Source organism: Dasypus novemcinctus, chromosome 12 (assembly GCF_030445035.2).
Source record: "Dasypus novemcinctus isolate mDasNov1 chromosome 12, mDasNov1.1.hap2, whole genome shotgun sequence".
Lineage (NCBI taxonomy): Eukaryota > Metazoa > Chordata > Mammalia > Cingulata > Dasypodidae > Dasypus > Dasypus novemcinctus.
The window spans coordinates 74,225,043-74,241,041 of NC_080684.1; positions in this window are offsets into that span (position 1 = coordinate 74,225,043).

The window sequence follows — 15,999 nt, forward strand, 5'->3', positions numbered from 1 at the left end:
GAAGGTGGGGGACAAACAGTGAAGAGTTAAAGAATAAGCTGATGATAATGTCTAATGTATTTAGTGTACATTAAATATATGATAAATTTAGCAAACAGTAATATGTTGAGAAAGAGCTTAGAGTTTTAGAATAGGATAGATTTAAACATGTTCTTAGGTAGGAAAGAGGTATCCAGTCAAGAGTAAGAAATTGAAGATGCAGGAGAAAAGAAAAACAGAATAATAATAATAATAAAAGAGCACAAATGGATGGGTCATCTCTGGGAAGTAAAGACACTTATTTCTCAAGAAATATATAGGTATATAGAAACAAAGATGGAGAGATAAAATAAAGATGGAGACAGAAATTCTGAGGTAGGAGGGATGGAAACAAAAGACCTTAGTTCAAATGCTTTCTATTTGCTGTTATTTACCAATATGAAGAGGGTAGTGTGGATTTGAGGGTTTCAGAGTGAGAAGAATTCTGAAAACCCTGTCAGTAGAGAATGCAATAAGCAGTTAAACAGTGATGGCAAAATATTGTGGAGTCAAAAGAGGTGCTCAGTTGAGGCTGAAGACCAAGACCTGGTAGTAGAGCCCTGCTACCTCCAAGTCATGGTTCTATGTTTTCTTTAGTAAAGTAAGGAGCAGTTTTGAAAAGAAGTGGAAATACACAAGTTGTATCAATGGGTTAGAGTGGAGTAATTGCAGGTAAAGGATGAATATAACTGTACAGCAGCCAGGGCATTTAGAAGTTGTAGTCCATAGGCTCCAAACAATAAAAAGACATTTTCTAGAGATGACAAACATCAAATTTGTCCTCATTTAATCTATTTATTTTCAAATGGCAAACTGTAATTAAATTCTGAGTCTGTTAATAATATAGTAGTTTTCATCATAAATATAAAATCTAAACTTGGTCTCATTTTATCACTGCTAAAGGTACTAAATTTAAACAACTGTGCCCAGAAACCAAACAGGAGAGGAATTAAGCAAAAATTAATGAGAATATTAAATAATGACTAAACACCTCTTAAAACACAGGTGCTATAATTTTCTTAGCAGATTTTAAAATTCTATCTCTTGAGGAAATCAGAACAACATCAATTAGGAGAAAAATGAATCAACTGTTAGACTATTAAATGATATATTGACCTGAAAGGCCACTCTCTAGTTTTCAGTCTATGGAAGCAGTTAAAAAAGGCTACAGTAGCAAAGATACACCAGAAAGAATTTCCACATTCCTACACAAAACATCCATTAATAGAATTAGACTATACATCTCTGGGAGGTATCTGCATTCCTTTCTTCATTTTCAGGGATAATAGGGGCTATGGAACCCTGATAAGTATGATAGCAAGTAGACAGAAAACAGATAAAAGGCTACTTCCAGCATCACCCTTCCTTGGTGAGTGATCCATGAGAAATTTCTCAAGCTTGGACTATTCTGTCTAAACTGTGGTTTGTCTGCTAACAGAGACTCATTAAATGCTAATTTCTTAATTTCTAATTTCCATTGTATTCCATTGAAACACATTCCAATACATACAGTCAAACGGGAGAACTCATTTTAATTCAACATGCTTTTTTCTCTGGGGCTTTTTTTCTGAGTATGGAAATAACTCACTAGAAAAAGTAGACACTTCCTTGGAGGCACAGAGAGGAGAGGTGGCAGTGAGGAAGGGAGTAGAAGGAAAAGAAGAGGGGACAAAGGATGAAGGGAGTGGCAGGCAGGATATGAGGTGATCTTTGCTTTTGTCCAGCCCCCAAATCTTTAGGACATTTTACAAAATTCATGAAAGGCTTTGTGACAAATGCTGTAGGATGCCACCCAGATCCCTCTTTGTCCTCAGCTGCCAGGAATGCTTCCTGCTCTTGGTTTATGGCACAGACCTTTCCTGTGGAGCTGCTCTGTCCAAGGTTGCACTGCCTTCCAGGGAGCATCCTGCACCCACTATCTGGTCAATGCAGGGAAAGAAAAGCTTCAATCAGGGACTGCTCTGAAGGGCCCTCCTTATTGCAGGGCTTCCCTATGGATAAGCAGATGAGGACTGTGGCAGCTGCACAGCAGTGTAACTTCTCCCCATGCCCACCTCTCTTCTTTCACTCCTCTATACTGATTGCTCCTGAGAGCACTTCCCAATATACTTTCATAAGGCAAACTTCATCCCAGAACACCAAACTAAGGTATGTCTGATATGATTACATTTCCTTTGGAAGCCAGAAAAGAGCGAGAGAGGCTTCTGTATTCACATGCCCATGTAGCTCATAGGTAGCTGAGAAACAGGATTTTGGAGGAGAAGAAAAACACAAGAAAATAAGATGTAGAACCTTCTTGGTGAGTTGTAGTAACCTTATATCCTGAGCCAAATGACCTGGGTGGCCATCCCAAAGTTACAAGTTATTACTGTGTAATGGCAGGCAAGTTATTTTACCTCTCTCTTCCTTGGCTTTCTCATCTATAAATTGGGGACAATAAAAGTACTTCCCTTATAAGGTTGCTATTGTAAGAAATGGAGATTAGTTTAGTTTTCACATAAAGGAAGAAAATATTAATTAAAGTAACCTGGAAGCTTACTGCCTCTGTCTCCCACTTCCGGGTTAAGCAGGAACAAAGGAAAACAGTTTAAGCCAGTCCTATAGCCAGTAAAAAGGATGCACAAGAAGGAAATGAGTCAATACCAATTCAGCACTAAGTTCCATTCCTTATTTGGCAAAAGGAACAGGTAAAAGCTAAAATGGTTGGAATATGATGGGGGAAGCAGTTAATCAAAAACTTTTGCATGGGAAATTTTGACTTCTAGGATAGATTGTAAAGTCTGAAGTACCCAATCTATGGAGAAACAGATGAAGGGCTTGCTTAGGGGTATAAATTGTGTCATTTTTCTTTGTTCAGGGTGCCAGCCACATTTTCTGGTTGTGTACCCCTTCTTGCAAGACTGAGAATAAATTCTTTTATTTTCCACAATTGGATGAGCCTTATTTTCTTCCAGAAGAAGATTTTTTTCTTACTGCTTTGGGGCCTCATCCAGGATTCTGAAGCTTTAGAAAGCGGACACCGAGAGTGGACAATTGGGAGGTGTGCCCGACTGTTTAAGCAGTCTTGGACTCCACTGGTGGGGAGTCTCACCTCTGTCAGACCCAAGAACAGATGCTTAGATCTGGTGATTGTGGACAAGAAAAAGGGAAGGGAAAAACTGCCACTCATCGACCAGGTGATTCCATGCATGGATCAAGGTAAGAAGAAAGGCTATTATATATTACCTTGGTGGTCAGAAATTCTCATTAGTCTGATTGATTGTGAATGCATGAGGCACATGCCATACTGTGAGAAGTGAATATGGAGTCCCAATTCACATTTCCCTTCCCCCATGAGGGAAAGGGCCGGAGAAGGATGAAGTGAAAGATTCAAGAGAAAGAGACCCAGATAAGATTCAGAATATGAAATAGAGGCAGTCAGTCAACTGGGAAAAAGGGGAAAGGGGTATCTGTAGGACCCCCCAGAGATATTCCTCCAGATAGTACATTAGGGAGGCATTGGACCAATAGTGGTTGGACAATAGGCATTGGACCAATAGTGATTGGACAAGGGGAAAAGACAAGAAGAAAATGATTAAATACTGCTGTTTTATCTGGACCAAGGAAAGTATTTTACCATCTGATGTATTCTGGCCAAAATACGGGGCAGATGAGGATTGACTTTGTGCTGACCTTGTACTGTATTTTAATGGGAAAACACCCTTTTCCAAAGAAGAGTCTAACTGTGCCATGTGCTGATAAAAGGAAAGGGGGCCACTTTCTATCCTATGAAAGCTGAAAATTGAAACCCCAAGACTAAGCTTGCAGAAACTAAGGCTACAGAAACTAACACTGCAGAAACTAAGGCTGCAGAAACAAAAGCTGCAGAAACTAAACCCTGGGACCCCCTGTCAAATCTCCCTCCTTCTTACATTCACTCTCCCCTCCTGGGATAAGGGCCATTAGATTGAAGGACCCAATATAACCCATTCTAAACCCTGGGGAACCAGAGAATCAAGCACGGCCAGCACCTCACCAGTTACAATCCACCAATGGCTGAGTAAAGAATTGGAACAGTTTCAGAAAGATGTACAAAATTTTCCATTCCCCAGAGCACCTGAAGAGAAGAGAGTAAAAAAGAGCAAAACTCCATTGAGCCTTTGTATCTACTGAGAGAAGCACCAATGGGACCAGGCGAGATTGGCTATGTAAATGTCCCACTGATGAGTACTGAAGTAAGGAACTTTGAAAAGGAGATGAAATCACTAATGGAAGATCCAGCAGGATGGGCTGAACAAGGAGATCAATTCCTATATGCTAGTTTATATACCTGGCCTGAACTTATGTCCACACTGAATATCCTCCTTATGGGAGAAGAAAGAGGAATGGTACAGAGGGCAGCTGTGAAGGAGTGGGAAAGGTAGGATCTGCCCAGCCAGAGGGCAATGGCAGCAGAACAGAAGTTCCCAAACACAGACCCTATTTGGGATAATAATGACCTGGGGAGCAAAGCACAAATGGAAGATCTTAGAGACCTCATTATAAAGGGGATCAAATGGCCATACCCAACTCTCAAAATTTGAATAAGGCCCTTGAAGTGGCCCAGAAGAAGGATGAAACTCCCTCTGCTTACCTACAACAATTGAGGAACCAAGTGAGGAAATACTCAGGGATGGACCCTTATGATCCTGTGGCTCAGGGAATGTTAAAAGTCAGCTATGTGAAGGGGTCTTGGCCTGATAGTCAGAAGAAGATTTAGAAAATAGAAGAATGGATGGATAAGCCATTGGAAGACTTATTGAGGGTCCCAGAAAGTGTTTGTAAGGAGAGAGGAGAAAAGCAGAAACAGAAAGCAAAGGTTATGATAAGCACAGTTGACCAAACAGTTAAGATTGGAGATGAATCTGGGAGGCAATAGGCAGAGGTGAGATAAAGGTGCAAAATGAGCTTATTTAGATAAGAGGGCAAGGGGAATACACTGGCTCTGCAGGGTGCTATCACTGTGGAAAGCCTGGTCATTTCAAAAGGGAATGCCTGAGAGTTTAAAGAAAGAGGATCGGGTAATCCCAGTCATAAATTTTGAGGATTAAGGGGGTCTGAGGCTCCTCACATCTAAAGCCCACCAGGAACCTTTAGTAAATCTAAGGGTGGACCCACATCAAGAAGAAATTACATTTTCAGTGGACACCAAGGCAGCCGGATCCTCTGTGATTTATTTTCCCAAAGGAACCAAACTCTTTGGCAGTTCCTTTACAGTCTCAGGGGTAAAAGGAGAAGGATTTGAGGTCCCCATTCTTTCTCCCACTAATATTTGTTGGGAGGATAATCAAACTGTAGGACATTTGTTGTACATCCCAGAAGCTGGGAGTAATTTGTTGGGAAGGGACTTAATGGTATTTGTGGGTCTGGATTTGGAAGTAAGGGATGGGCAGATAAAAGTAGTCTTAGCCATGCTCATTGAAGAAGATGAAAAAAGATATCAGAGAGGAAGAGTGGGTGAGAGAATAGAAAAGAGGGGGTTTGCAGGTACCCCCTATTGAAAGCAAATTGAAAAAGGAAGGGGAAATTATTTGTCAAAGACAATATGCCATCATTGGACCCATCATTGAAGGCCTCCTTCAGGATGGGCTCTTGGAGTCCTGCATGTACCCCTTCAGTTCTCCTATCTTGCCCATTCAGAAATTGGACAGTAGTTGGAGGATGGTACAGGATCTAAGGGCCATTAATCAAATCGTTCATGTCAACACTCAGTAGTCCCAAACCCATACACTATCCTTAGTAATATCCCATACCATCATAAATGGTTTAGTGTAATACACCTAAAGAATGCCTTTTGGGTCTGTCTCCTTGATCCAGAGAGTAGAGACTTGTTTACCTTTGAGTGGGAGGATCCCTCTACAGGAAGAAAGCAGCAATATAGGTGGACAGTTTTACCCCAAGGCTTTACAGAATCCCCCAACCTCTTTGGGCAGGTACTGGAGAAAGTATTGGAGAAATTTGCAGTCCCATCTGAAATTTCCCTTTTATAATACGTAGATGATATGCTAATATCAGGTGAAGAAAGGCAGATAATGGCCTGAACTAAAAGAGCTTATTAAATTTCCTGGGAGATCAAGGGCTAAGAGTGTCAAAAAGTAAGCTATAATTTATAGAAAAGGAAGTCAAATACCTGGATCATCTCATTAGTGAGGGAAGGAGGAAGATAAATCCAAAAAAATTTCAGGCCATTACTGAATTACCTCTTCCCTGGGCAAAAAGAGAACTAAGAAGATTTTTGGGATTGGTAGGATGTTGTAGATTATGGGTAGATTCTTATGCATCCCAAACCAAAGAGTTATATCAAATACTGTTGGAGGAGGAGCCTAACAAGTTAGAGTGGAAGAGGGGGATGAAAAGGCCTTAGAGGGGCTCAAATGGACATCAGTGCAAGCCCCTGTTCTAGCCCTCCCCTCTCTTAAAAAACCTTTCCATCTATTTGTTACAGTAGATAAGGGGACAGCCTTAGGAATCCTAGCTCAGATCTGGGGAGGCCAAAGGAAGTCCGTGGCCTTCCTTTCCAGAATCCTGGACACTGTCTCCAGGGAATGGCCAAGGTGTGTTCAGGCCATGGCAGCAACTGCTCTCTTAGTAGAAGAAAGCAGGAAATTGACCTTTGGAGGAGCCTTAGTTGTTAGCACCCCTCATCAGGTCAGGACCATTTTGTCTCAAAAAGCAGGAAGGTGGTTTATGGATTCCCGAATTCTGAAATATGAGGCAATTCTAATGGAAAAGGATGATCTAATACTGACAACTGATCATAGTCTGAACCCAGCCTCTTTCCTTTGGAAAGGATCCAACTAGGTAGAAACTCCTGAACATGATTGTTTAGACTTAATTGAATACCAAACCCGAGTCCAGTCCAACCTAGGGGAACTTCTCTTACATTCAGGGGAAAAATTGTTTATAGATGGGCCTTCTAGGATCCCAGAAGAAAAAAGTCTCAATGGCTATGCTGTTGTTGATGGGCTAACTTGTGAGGTAAAAGAAGCTGACTCACTGCCCAATGATTGGTCATCTCAAACTTGTGAGCTGTATGCATTAAATCAAGCCCTTAAATTGTTAGAGGAAAAAGATGGTACAGTCTACACAGATTCAGAATTTGACTTTGGCATGGTCCACATCTTTGGAAAAATTTGGGAAGATTGATCAGTAGCAGAGGGAAAGAATTAACCCATGTGGAACTAGTAAAACAAGTGTTAGCCAGTCTGCTCTTACCGAGAGAAATATCCGTTGTACATATAAATGAGCATCAGAAATGTCACACTTTTGAAGCAAAAGGCAACAGATTGGCTGATAAAAAGGGCAAAGAGGCTTCCCTCTGTTCCCCTCTGGAACTGATGGTCCTGATACCCTCCATTCCCAAAGAAATTGGAATCCCTGTATTCTCTGAAAAGGAAGTAAAAGAACCAGAACAATTGGGAGTAACCTTAGATAGCCAAGGAAAGTGGCTCCTCCCAAGCAGCTGGCAGATGTTGAATAAGCAAATAATGAAGGAAGTATTAGTGGTTTTGCACCAAGGGAGTCATTGGGGAGTACAGACCATGTGTGACCTGGTCCTCAAGCATTTCTAGTGTGTGGGCCTTTATACTATAGCCATACAAATAAGTGAACAGTGCATAATCTGACAGACAGTTAATAAGAAAGTTTTAAGAAAGCAAGTGCCAGGGGGGAGGGAGCCCAGACTCAGACCATTCAGGAGCATTCAAGTTGGTTATACTGAAATGCCCCCTGTAGGTCAACTGAAGTATGTTCTGGTTATTGTGGATCCCTGACAGGGTAGGTAGAAGCATACCCTCTTACTTCAGCTACAGCATCAGGGACTTCAAAAATGATCCTTGAACAAATCATTCCCTGATATGGGTTAGTAGAAAATATAGATTCAGACAATGATAGTCACTTCACATCCAGAGTGTTGCAAAATATTATGCAAGGTCTAGGTGTCACATGGAACTTCCATACACCCTGGTACCCACCATCCTCTGGGAAAGTGGAAAGAATGAACCAAACCTTAAAAAAAATCTCTCTAAGTTGGTATTAGAAACCAAATTACCATGGGTTAAATGTTTACCTGCAGCTCTGTTAAGAATCCGAACTGCCCCTAGGAGGTAATTGGGAATTTCTCCTTATGAAATGCTTTTTGGTCTGCCCTTCCCTGGGAAGACTGGAGAACTCCCCTCCTTTGAATTGAAGGATCTCTTTCTTCAAAATTATATAAGGCCTTGTCTTCTACTTTGTCATTCCTCAGACATCGGGGTTTGCTGACTCAGACTGCCTTTTGAATTTGCAGTCCACCAATACCAACCTGGCACCTGGGTCCTAATCAAGTCGTGAAAATAATCCAAACTCCAACTGACTTGGGAAGGACGTTATCAAGTCTTGCTGACAACTGAAACAGCAGTCCAATTGGCAGAAAAAGGCTGGATTCACTACACTTGAGTAAAAGGACCAATACTTGAACTGGACGATAAGTACCCAATAACTTCGTTTGAGTCCTGGAAAATAATTTCAGCCCCAGATCCCTTAAAGATCCCACAGAAAAGACAATAATTGGGGGGGGGGGAGGGGAGAGGAGGGGTTAAGCTGTGTATCATCCTAGTCAACAATGGCCCTAGTCCTATTGAAATAACGAAGGGAGAATTCAGACCTTAAGTTACAGGTGAAAATAATTTTACTAGCCATAATGTTTCAAACCTGAGAAGCAATTAACCCCATCAAATTAGTTATAAACATAACCGAAGGTATGGAGTCCCAGATGGCGCAGTTAGATGGTGGGGTTTTAGACCACCAGTAATGGCTGAGTGAGGAAAATAAATACCTATGCCCAGAGCCTTGGGGAATGTTGACCCCCCTTGCCCCTCCTGGGATGATGTATGGTGGACTACCCAGTATAAGGGATGGACCATGAATGTGGGATAGGTTTCACCAAGTTCGAGGCCATTAAAGGGTAAGATAACCTTTTATAAAGGTAATACATCTCCAGACTGCAAAAGTCTTCAGTGCAATCCAGTAGTAATAACTATTAAGAAGGCACACAAATTAGAAACTAGAAGCAGCACCAGGGACCAAGTAGTTGATAGAGTATATGGAATGGAAGCAGATGTTACAGGTAAAAATCCTCTGTGGAGGTTCTGTATCAGAGTCTTTCTTCTCCCTGTAGATACGGCATTAACAACACCCTTTCCAGATAACCCTTCAGAAATACCACAGGAAAACCAACCAAAAGCCAGTTCCCCAATTCAAAATCCCAAAGCAGTCAGGATACTTGAGGCAGAAGATTTAAAGCAAACCATAGAACTAGAGACAGGGTATGGGGACACAAATGCTTGGATCAAATATACAGTTCAGAGTCCGAACAAAAGCAACTGTTATGCTTGTGCAACAGGCCAGCCCACAGCTCATATTGTATCCCTTCCACTAGGTATGGAAAAACATGAAAGGGAGTTTAAGTGCATAATACTCCTCTTACAGAATGCTACTCCCGGAGAAAATTGTAGTACATTGTCCCTTCTCTTCCCACTCCTCAAAAACAGAAACATCAAGGCCATACCTGCCTCCCATCTAGGCCCAGGGAATCACTCTGCTTGTCTTTCTAGACAGGGGGAAGGATTCCAAGACCTTAGAACTATGGCCTCATGCACACAGGTGTGGAATGTGAGCAGTGATCGTACCGACAATTTTTCCAATTTGATCAGATCTCAAGCATACCTGTGGTTGTACTGTGGAAAGGGTGTTCTCTGACCAATACTGCCTGAGAGGTGGTGCAATACCTGTGCTCTGGTCCAAGTGACTATCCCATTCACCTTGGCATTTGGAAAAAAAGCGAAAATAACATCCCAGGGAGGGAGAGAAAAGAGAAATCTACTTGGTTCTTTTGACGAGCAGATCTATCTAAACAATATAGGAGTCTCCCAAGGAGTCCCAGATGAATTCAAGGCTAGAAATCAGGTAGCAGCTGGGTTTGAGTCATTCTTGTTCTGGTGGTCACCGTTAATAAAAATGTAGATTGGATTAATTACGTTTGTTATAATCAACTGAGATTTATTAATTACACCAGGAATGCAGTTAAGGGAATTGCAGAACAGTTAGATGCTCCTAGCAGAATGGCATGGGAAAATAGAATGGCCTTAGATATGACGCTTGCTGAGAAAGGGGGAGTCTGTGTTATGATTGGAGGTAGTTACTGTATATTCAGTCCCAATAACACTGCCCCTGCTGGAACTACCACTAAAGCTTTACAAGGCCTAACAGCCCTATCTGAGGAATTAGCAGAGAATTCTGGCATTAGCAATTCACTGACAGAATGGCTTGGAAAATTGGTTTGGAAAATGGAAAGGGGTTGCACTGTCCATCTTAACTTCCCTCATTACCTCAGCTGGGGTGCTTACCACAGTCAGATGTTGTATCATTCCATAGGTCTGAGGGTTAGTTCAAAGACTCGTTGAAACCACCCTAACTAAACAAATGCCCATACAGTATAGGCAAAATAATCTGTACCCCCTTAAAGAAGGAGATCCCTATGATGAAGAGAGTGAAATAGCTCTTAGAAAATTTGAAGAATGGAAATGTGGAAACTAAAAAGAGTTTAAAAGAAAGAGGGGCAATTGTAAGAAACAGAGATTAGTTTTCACATAAAGGAAGAAAAAATTAATGTAATCTGGCAGCCTACTGCCTTAGTCTCCCACTTCTGGGTTAAGCAGGAACAAAGGAAACCAGCTTAAGCCTGCCCTATAGCTAGTAAAAAGGATGTACAAGAAAGAGGTAAGTCAATACCAATTCAGCACTAAATTCCATTCCTTATTTGGCAAAAGGAGCAGGTAAAAGCTAAAATGGTTATAATGTGATGGTGGAAACAGTAAATCAAAAACTTTTACACAGGAAAGTTAGAATTCTCAGATAGGCAATAACCTCTGAAGTATCCAATCTATGGAGAAACAGAGGAAGGACTTGTGTGCTAGGCTTCGGGATATAAATTGTGTCATTTTCTTTATTCAGGGTGCCAGCCATGTTTTCTGGTTGTGCACCCCTTCTTGCAAGATTGAGAACAAATTCTTTTCTTCTTCACTATCAGGTGAGCCTTATTTTCTTCCAAAAGATTTCTTTCTTATGCTACGAAGAATAAATTAACTCATATCTATAAAGTGCTTAGAACTATGCCTCATATTTAGTTAAGTGTCACCTAAGTATTGAGTCTATTATTATAGAAATCTCAGGCAGTACTTTGGATAGGCACAGGCTTTGCAGATGGTGTCAGGCCAAGTTCAACTATCTCTGAGAGCCAGGCAGGACCAATGACAGCAGTGTGGCATACTTTCATGATACTTACACTCATACATTTGCTTAATATAAAATTCAGTTCAATTGCTGAGTGCCCCCTCTCTTCTTTGCTCGTTTCATCTTCTGTCACATATTTCCAAGTTTTAGGTATAAAGAATGCCTATTCCACTAGAAAATGCCTGCACATTGTTATTAATAGAGAAAAATTCTGACTCTGCCATATGATAGCTGCAAGAGTTAGGGGAAGGCAAATAACTTATCTGTTATGCTCTTCAATTTCTCCAATTTAAAATAGGCATAAAAATACCCCTTTAGAAGACTGAGCCTAATACAGCACCTGGCACATATTCAGTACTATTATTTTATAATTAGTCTTTCCACTGGGACTTTCTCCAGCACATAACTTACCTTCAAGGAGTTCTTCCTGAGTGGGCCTTTTTCTTACCTCCCGAGATTATTCTTGAACATATATTATTATTATTATTATTATTATTATTATTAACATATATAGAGGGCTTACAACACAACAGCCCTGTAGTTAGAGATTTTCATCTTTGAAACTTTATTTTCACTTCAAAAAATAAAATAACAGACAAAAGGCAGCTTAACAAATTATGGAAGCATTACTTTAAAAAGCCCTATCCAGGCACATTTATTTTATTTAGGCAACAGCACTGTGGAGGGCAAAGAGGAGTCATCTAGGATTTGAGCTCTCATTTTGGCCCTGCCTCCTGTCACAGAGTAGGTACAGTAAAGAACTGTATCTCTCATGGATTCATTTTTTTAATCATTTGGACAATGCAAGAATTGTTTATATAATCAAAGAAGCCTTTCCAGGGCTGAAGTTTTATGTTGATTTTACATTTTCTCTTTAATCCCTTGATTGCCAAACACCAGGAAATTCTGTTTTTATTCTCTTCTAAACAACTTCTCCTTCTACCCCCTTTACTCTCCCCTCCAAAGAACAAATAAAAAGGGGTCAATTCTGCATGTGTTTTTCATTTGCAAGAAGAACAGAGCCAAAATCAATATTTAACATTCACTAACCATAGTTAATAGTGTCTAGTTTTTTTTCCTTTTTGTAGAAGTAAAACAAGCAGATGCATATCTGCTTTAAAAAATGTAATTTGCATAAAATAATTCATTAAGTTAAAATTTAATAATGTTTTCTAATGGGTTGTTAAAACACCTTTAAATTATGGGCAATCCTTATTAAAGAAAGGAAACAATATCTAATGGGAAATTGGAGAGGATATTTGCATTGCTTTATCCCAGCAGGGTTAATAAAAATCCTTCTTTCATGACCCTCTAGAACTATCAGCACTTTATTTCCCCTACTGTGTTAACTTTGCTAACATTCCTTTGCCAGAGGGATGTTTCTGTTGAAGAAAAATTGTTTCTTGGGGGAGTTTTTAAAATTTATTTTATTTCACACACCCCTTTCATCTCTCTCTACTTCCATGACACATCTTACAAATATAAATTCCATAGTGTCTTATTTTGTACCATGAAACAAATGCAACATTATTAGAAAATACTAGAGAAAGTATATGTATTCAGTAAACACAAATTGAATATCTATTAAGAATCAAACCTTCATTTAGGTAGATGATACAAATGTGACAAGGGGATGGTCATTGAGTTACTCATAGATTAGATACACAAATAGACTTGTTTTTCAGTGCAATGAGATAAATGCAAGAACAGTAGACAGAATTCTGGGGGAGCAGAAAGAAGGGAGTTTAATTCATCATAGTCAGGGTGGGGGCCCAGGGACTCTTCTAGGAAATTATGACTGCTAAGCTGAAAATGAGAGAGCGTTCAAGAGAGTGAGAGAGAAGAGCTCCAACTTATTGCCTAAAATGAAAATGGGTTATAATAAGCCAACTAGGACCTTCATGACATCATATATCACAAAATTTTATTAAATTAATAAAAATACTAATTATTTTTTGACAGATTAATTATGTCATTCAGTTGATGATTTTCGAAAATTGGAAGTTCATATTCAGAAGAAGCTACAAAATGAAGCATTAAGTAAATAAAAATCTGCCTTACCTGTTTTCTCCTGTTATGTTCAGAAGTAAGCACAAAAAGTAGAACTGGAAAGATGATACACAGGACAGAAAAAAGCTCTTTGGGCCTTTTTGCACATTGAATATTTTCCTAAGACTGGCATTTATAATAGTGTATCCTACTCAACATGGCCTTAATTTTTTTTCAAATATTTTTTCAAGCATAGTTCTTAATTGACCTTGATCCACTTTACTCCTTTGTACTAACATATCTGTTCTGATAAAATATTACCAACAGTTTCTACTCTCCTCTAGGAATAGTATCAACTCTTAAAAAGAAAGTAAACCAAAGTTTTACGTTAAGTATTTAAATTTTTAAGCACTTAAACATTTAAAACATGTTTAAAATAGCAATACAGAGAAAATATTGAAAATATATTCCATTCCAAAATTGCTTTTTCTATTCTACATCCTTTGCTTTTCTGCAGGAATTTTAGGAGTAGCTTGTCAATTTCCATTTAAAAACCCACTGGGATTTTAATTGGGATTGTGTTGAATTTATAGGTCAGTTGAGGAATTGACAACCAGGTATATCTCTCCATTTATTGAGGTCATCTTTAATATTTCTTAACAATGCTTTGCAGTTTCCAATGTATATGTTTTTCATGTATTTGTGGGATTTATCCCTAAGAATTTCATTCATCTGTGTATCAGGTTAAAATAAATTGCTTCTTTAATTTAAATTTTTGATTGTTCATTGCTAGTAAAGAGATATAAAATGATTTTGTATATCAATCCTGTATTCTGCAAATTTATTAAATTCACTTATTGGTTCTAATAGCTTATATAAATTCTGCCAGATTTTATACCTAGGTGATCACATTGTATGTAAATAAAGGCAATTTTACTGCTTCTGTTCTAATCTGGACGTTGTGGTTGTTCCTTGTTTCATTGCACAGACAAAATCCTCTAGTACAATGGTGAGTAGAAGTGATGGGAACAAACATCTTTGTCTTGATTCTGATCATAGGGGCAAAATCATTCAGTCTTTTACCCTTATTGTGAAATTAGCTGTAGTTTATTTATAGATGCCACTTTATCAGTCTGTGGAAGTTTCCTTCTATTCATTGTTGGTGTAGAAGTTTTTCTTTTTTTTTTTTTTTGTTAGGAATTATGTTAGGTTTTATTAATTTTTTTCCTGTGTCTATTTGGCTGATCATAAGATTTTATCATCTTCTTAATATAATGAATTAAATTGATTAATTTTGTAAATTTTAAAACAATCTTGCATTTCTGGATAAACCATACTTGGTCATAATATATTATCAGTGTTGTGCATGATTGGATTTGGTTAGCCAATATTTTGTTTAGAAATGTTGCATCTATGTTCATTAACAATATGGGTCACTGTTACAGTGTGATTTCATTTTGATACAATTCAAAATACTTTCCAATTTCTCTTTTGAATATTTCCTTTGACCTATTGGCTATTTAGAATTGTGTTATACAGATTACTCATATTTTAGGATTTTTAGAAAATTTTTGGTTATTGATTACTAATTTTATTCTGCTGTGATTTTCTGACCTAGGATTAAGATTACCAGTTAAAATATAGGCTGCCCAGTTAAATCTGAATATCAGGTAAACATCAGATAAATATTTTTTATAAGCAGGTTTTATATATTACAGGGAGCATACGTTGGTTAAAAATATTATTTGATGTTTATCTGAAATTCAAATATAACTGGGTGTCTTTATTTGTCATTGTTAAATATACCAACCTTAACTAAAAATATACTCTGTCTTGGTAAATATTCTAGGTGCATTTGAGAAGACTGTATATTATATTATTGCTCAGTGGAATGTTCTAGAAATGTTAATAAATTTAAATTGATTCATAGTTTTTTTCAAGCTTACTATATTTTTGTTGATTCTGCTTACTTGTTTTATCAATTATTGAAGACTATTTAAACCTCTGAATAGTGTAGATTTGTGGACTTTACCTTGAAGTTTTATCCATTTTTGCTTCAAATATTTTGAAACTCTGTAATAAGTGCATGTGTGTTTAGGATTGTTGTATCCTCTTGGTGAATTGACCCCATTATTATTAGGAAATGATGTTCTTTATCCCTAGTAATATTCTTTTCTGTGATCTCTACTTTGATATTAATATGGCCTCTCCGAATTTCTTTTGATGAGAGGGCTTATCTTTCTCTATTCAAATACTTTTATCCTATGTGTTTACATTTAAATTGCGTTTTCTACTTGTAGCATATAGTTGGATCTTGCTTGCTTATATCCACTATCCCAACCTTTTTTTACAAATTTGATGTTTAAAATATTTACATTTAACATGATTATTAAAATGGTTATTAGGTTTATGTCTGCTATTTTACTTTTTGTTTTCTATTTGTCCCATTTGTTTTTTTCCTTATTTTTTCACCATCTTTTGGATTAAGAATATATTATTATACATATTATCTCCTTTGTTGGCTTATCAGTTAGAACTCTGTTTTGTTATTGTAGTATTTGGTTTAGGGGTTATACATTTTTTATTTATCATGGTAAACCTTCAAGAGACATTATTCCATATCATGTAGAATCTAGGAATCTCTAAAGAGCATACATCTATATTTTTTCTCAATCATACTTTTTATTTCTACCTATGATATAA